We start from the raw sequence: 6,154 nt of genomic DNA on the forward strand, positions 1-6,154 counted from the left end.
GCCCGGAACAGCCACAGAGATTCACCGAGTTGGGTAGGGAAGTGAAGGGGGAGGGAGGAGATAGAGGTGACCTGGGGGAGAAAAAGGAGAGTCAAAATGGGGAGAGAGCAATCAAGCCAATAATCACACTCTTACGTAAAAATGGGTACTGAAGTTTGGATTCTTAAATGTACAAAATTGGTAATAAATACTATAAAAGCAAGGATTAAAAATCTAGAGTAGAAGTTAGATTCAAAAACAGAATATTAAAAAAAATCACAAAAAGTATAAGAAATGTATATGAAGTTTGCTTTAAAAACAGGGTCTTTTTTTGGCAAGGTAATAGAAGGGTATAAAAATGAAAATTAAAGGAGTAATAGAGGACTTAAAAAAAGAAAAAACATTTTTAAAAATGATAACAGTAAAAATATATCTAGGAATTTCTCTGGTGCTGTTGCAGGCAGTGTGGGGTCAGTTCAGTTTCACATAGTTCCTTGTTTCAGCTTATATGTCTCAAGATCTATAGGACTCTTCCAATGTAGTTGGTGTTAACTACAGGGTTTTGAATCTGTTGTACCTGTCACTTCCAAAGAGGTTCCCTTTGTTTATTTGGCTTCTTCTTTTGCAGGTGTCTTCAGTGCCTAATTTCCACCCTGACACAAGGGGGCGAAGATGGTCTCTTGTTTAGGCTCACTTGTTCAGTTGTGCTGTGGGGAGGGAGGCATACTGCAAACAGATATCACTGGCGTGTGTGGGGAGTGCTTGCAGTGTCTCAGCCACACTGGGTTTGCCCCCGCTCACGGCATGTGTGCTTTCCCAGTCTACACCGCTCAGGCTTCAGGTTGCTCTGCGGGAAGCAGATCCTGGGTTGCGTGTACTTCCCAGGTCTAAGCCGCTCAGGTTTTGATTCTCGGGTACTCCCCAAAGGTGCAGACTTGGTTGGGCCTGCGTTTTGTGTCATTCTGGTCCTAGCAGTTCAGGCGACCAGGTGCATGGTGAGCACACTCCTCAGGTGCGGTGCGTCTTATCACCTCTCCGGTTTCTGGGCACACCTGTCTCTGGTGTGCTGTGTGTCTCTTCTGGGGAGCTGATCTCTGGCTGCAACTCTCCCGGTGGATGTCAACCATCCAGAATCTCAGGAAGTCTTTGGTTAGAAACTGGAAGCCTGTTCACAGTTCGGTAGGGGATACCCTCTCTGGGCCCGAGATTGCCCCTTTCTGGCTCTGGCTGGCGCCCGCCTGGCCCCTGCCTCCGGCGGGGGATGGACGAGTCCACAGACTGCTAGCTCTCCTCTGGTGTTGGCTCAGTCCTTTGTTCTGTGAGCTGGTGGCAGTGTCTTAGGTTAGAGCTTTTCATGGGATAGTTTTCTCTCCCTCTCTCTCTTTTTTTTTTTTCTCTCTCTCCCTGGCTGTCCCACAGTCTGGGATACTATCTCACGTTAGCTCCCTCAGATTGCCCTCAGGGCATTCAGGCCCGGTCCTTACCCTAAGCAATGCTGCAGCTCCCCCTCATTCAGCCCCTGCTTGCTGGTGGCGGACGCGAGCGTCTGGGATACTTCTCTACTGGAAGTTGCTGTTAGGCACGTAAGCATTTATTGCACGTGCCATTATGGCACGTCCTCTATTAAGTCTCCCTTCCCAGGACAGATCTCCGTCCCTAGTTCTTTTGTCTCTCTTTTAATCTTTTATCTTTTGTCCTACCTCCTTTTGAAGATAATGGGCTGCTTTTCTGGGTGCCTGATGTCCTCTGCCGGCATTCAGAAGTTGTTTTGTGGAGTTTGCTCAGCGTTCAAATGTTCTTTCCATGAATTTGTGGGGGAGAAAGTGGTCTCCCTGTCCTATTCCTCTGCCATCTTAGGACCACCCCTTGTTATACATCATTTTAATGTGTATTTCTCACTATACATTTTGTTGCTAAAGACTTATTACTTACTGTTTATTTTAGACTAAGGAAATTATGTTAAAGGAAATGCAAATTCAAGCAATTTTTTATCAGAGGTAAAAATGGAGTGTAAAGCAGCAATGACAACTCACAACATCAGCAATGCGTTTTGGCCCAGGAACTGCTAAGGAACATACAGTGCAGTGGTGGTTCAAGAAGTTCTGCAAAGGAGACGACAGCCTTGAAGATGAGGAGGAGAGTGGTTGGCCATTGGAAGTTGACAGTTGGTCATTGAAGCTGATCCTTTTACAACTACATGAAAAGTTGCTAAAGAGCTCAGTGTTGACCATTCTACCATCATTCTGTGTTTGAAGCCAATTGGAAAGGTGAAAAAACTCGATAAGTGGGGGCCTCATGAGTTGACTGTAAATCAAAAAATTGTCATTTTGAAGTGTCTTCCTCTTTTATTTTGTGTGATGACAGTGGACCATTTTTCAGTTGGATTATGATGTGTGATGAAAAGTGGATTTTGTATGACAACCAGGGATGACCAGCTCAGTGGCTGGACCAAGAAGAAGCTCCAAAGCACTACCCAAAGCCAAACTTGCACCAAAAAGGATCATGGTCAGTGTTTGGTGATCTGCTGCCCTTCTGATCCACTACATCTTTCTGAATCCAGGCCAAACCATTACATCTGAGAAGTATACTCAGAAAACTGATGAGATGCACCGAAAACTGCCGTGCCTGCAGACGATGTTGGTCAAGAGAAACGGCCAAATTCTTCTTCAAGACAGTGCTTGGCTGTATGTCGCACAACCAAAGCTTCAAAAGTTGAATGAACTGGGCTGTGAAATTTTGCTTCATTTGCCACAGTCATCTGTCTGACCTCTCGCCAACTGACTAACCATGTCTTCAAGCATCTCAACAAATTTTGCAGGGAAAATGCTTCCATAAGCAACAGGAGACAGAACATGCTTTCCAAGCATTCACTGAATCCCAAAGCATGGATTTTTATACTACAGGAATAAGCAAACTTATTTCTCGATGGCAAAAACATGATTTTAATGGTTCTTACAGTGATTAATAAAGATGTATTTGAGCCTAGTTATAATGACTTAATTATAACTTCCCTGGTGGCTCAGATGGTAAAGCATCTTGTCTACAATGCAGGAGACCCGGGTTCGATCCCTGGGTTGGGAAGATCCCCTGGAGAAGGAAATGGCAAGCCACTCCAGTAATATTGCCTGGAAAATCCCATGGACAGAGGAGCCTGGTAGGCCACAGTCCATGGGGTCGCAAAGAGTCAGACACGACTGAGCGACTTCACTTATAATGATTTAAAATTCACAGTTCAAATTCGCACTTATAGCCTGACTTCAGGCTCTACTACACAGCCACAGTCATCAAGACAGCATGGTACTGGCACAAAGACAGAAACATAGATCAACAGGACAAAATAGAAAGCCCAGAGATAAACCCATGCACTTAGGTACAGCTTATCTTTGACAAAGGAGGCAAGAATATACAATGGAGAAAAGACAATCTCTTTAACAAATCGTGCTGGGAAAACTGGTCAACCACCTGTAAAAGAATGAAACTAGAACACTTTCTAACACCATACACAAAAATAAACTCAAAATCGATTAAAGACCTAAACATAAGACTGAAACTATAAAACTCCTAGAGGAAAACATAGGCAAAACACTCTCCGACATAAACCATAGCAGGATCCTCTATGACCCACCTCCCAGGATATTGGAAATAAAAGCAAAAATAAACAAATGGGACCTAATTAAACTTAAAAGCTTCTGCACAACAAAGGAAACTATAAGCAAGGTGAAAAGACAGCCTTCAGAATGGGAGAAAATAATAGCAAAGAAGCAACTGACAAACAACTAATCTCAAAAATATACAAGAAACTCCTGCAGCTCAATTCCAGAAAAATAAATGACCCAATCAAATAATGGGCCAAAAAATTAAACAGACATTTCTCCAAAAAAGACATACAGATGGCTAACAAGCACATGAAAAGATGCTCAACATCACTCACTATCAGAGAAATGCAAATCAAAACCACAATGAGGTACCATTTCACACCAGTCAGAATGGCTGCTATCCAGAAGTCTACAAACAGTAAATGCTGGTGTGGAGAAAAGGGAACCCTGTTACACTGTTGGCAGGAATGCAAACTAGTACAGCCACTATGGAGAACAGTATGGAGATTCCTTAAAAAACTAGAAATAGAACTGCCATATGACCCAGCAAACCCACTGCTGGGCATACACACCAAGGAAACCAGAATTGAAGGAGATACATGTACCCCAATGTTCATCACAGCACTGTTTATAACAGCCAGGACATGGAAGCCACCTAGATGTCCATCAGCAGATGAATGGATGAGAGAGCTGTGATACATATACACAATGGAATATTCAGTTCAGTTCAGTCACACAGTCGTGTCCGACTCTTTGCAACCCCATGAATTGCAGCATGCCAGGCCTCCCTGTCCATCACCAACTCCTGGAGTTCACTCAAACTCACATCCATCGAGTTGGTGATGCCATCCAGCCATCCTATTCTCTGTTGTCCCCTTCTCCTCCTGCCCCCAATCCCTCCCAGCATCAGAGTCTTTTCCAATGAGTCAACTCTTCACATGAGGAGGACTCTAAGAGTCTTCTCCAACACCACAGTTCAAAAACATCAATTCTTTGGCATTCAGCCTTCTTCACAGTCCAACTCTCACATCCATACATGACCACTGGAAAAACTGGAGCCTTGACTAGACGGACCTTTGTTGGCAAAGTAATGTCTCTGTTTTTGAATATGCTATCTAGGTCGGTCATAACTTTCCTTCCAAGGACTAAGCGTCTTTTAATTTCATGGCTGCAGTCACCATCTGCAGTGATTTTGGAGCCCAAAAATATACAGTCTGACACTGTATCCACTGTTTTCCCATCTATTTCCAATGGAATATTACTCAGCCATTAAAAAGAATCCATTTGAATCAGTTCTAATGAGGTGGATGAAACTGGAGCCTATTATACAGAGTGAAGTAAGCCAGAAAGAACAATACCAATCCGGTATACTAACGCATATATATGGAATTTAGAAAGATGGTAATGATAACCCTGTAGGCGAGACAGCAAAAGAGACACAGATGTATAGAACAGCCTTTGGACTCTGTGGGAGAGGGCAAGGGTGAGACGATTTGGGAGATGGTTGGTGATGGACAGGGAAGCCTGGCGTGCTACAGTCCATGGGGTCACAAGGAGTTGAACATGACTGAGCGACTGAATTGTTCTTACTGTGTAAAAGCTTGTAAGTTTGTTTGTGTTTTTGAGCTCAGTTGTGTCCAACTCTTTGCAACCACATGGATTGTAGCCTGCCAGGCTCGTCTGTCCATGGCATTTCTCCAGACAAGAATATTGGAATGGGTTGCCATTTCCTCCTCCAGGAGACCTTCCTGACCCAGGGATCAAACTCACATCTTCTGCATCTCCTGTATTGGCAGGCAGAATCTTTACCATGAACTGGGAAGCTCAAGTTTATTTAGGTCCCATTTGCTTATTTATTATTTCTATTGCCTTGGGAGACTGACCTAAGAAAACATTAGTACAATTAATGTCAGAATATTTTGCCGATGCTCTCGTCTAGAAGTTTCATGGTGTCATGTCTTATGTTAAAGTCTTTAATTTATTTTGAATTTATTTTTGTGCATGCACACCATGTTCTAAATTCATTCATTTACATGTGTCTGTTCAACTTTGCCAGCACTACTTGCTGAGAGACTGTCTTTTTCTCATTTCATATTCTTGTCTCCTTTGTTGAAGATTAATTGACTGTAAGTGTGTGGGTTTATTTCTGGGCTGTCTATTCTGTTTCATTGATCTGTGTGCCTGTTTTTGTACCAGAACCATTCTGTTTTGATTACTGTAGTTTTGTTGTATTTTCTGAAGTCTGTGAGGGGTATGCCTTCTGCTCTTTTCCCCTTAGGATTGCTGTAGCAGAATTTGGTCTTTGACGGTTTCATATAAATTTTTTGATTATTTATTCTCGTTCTGTGAAAAATGTCATGGGTAGTTTGTTAGGGATCACAGATTAAATTACAGATTCAATCTGTAAATTGATTTGGGTAGTATTGCCATTTTGACAATGTTAATTCTTCCAATTAAAAGCATGAGATCTCTTTCCACTTATTGAAATCTCTTTTTATTTTCTTTATTAATGTTTTATAGTTCTCAGCATAAAAGCCTTTCACCTTCTTGGTCAGGTTTATTCCTAGGGTATTGTGTGT

This window comes from Capricornis sumatraensis, chromosome 7, assembly GCF_032405125.1.
Source record: "Capricornis sumatraensis isolate serow.1 chromosome 7, serow.2, whole genome shotgun sequence".
Lineage (NCBI taxonomy): Eukaryota > Metazoa > Chordata > Mammalia > Artiodactyla > Bovidae > Capricornis > Capricornis sumatraensis.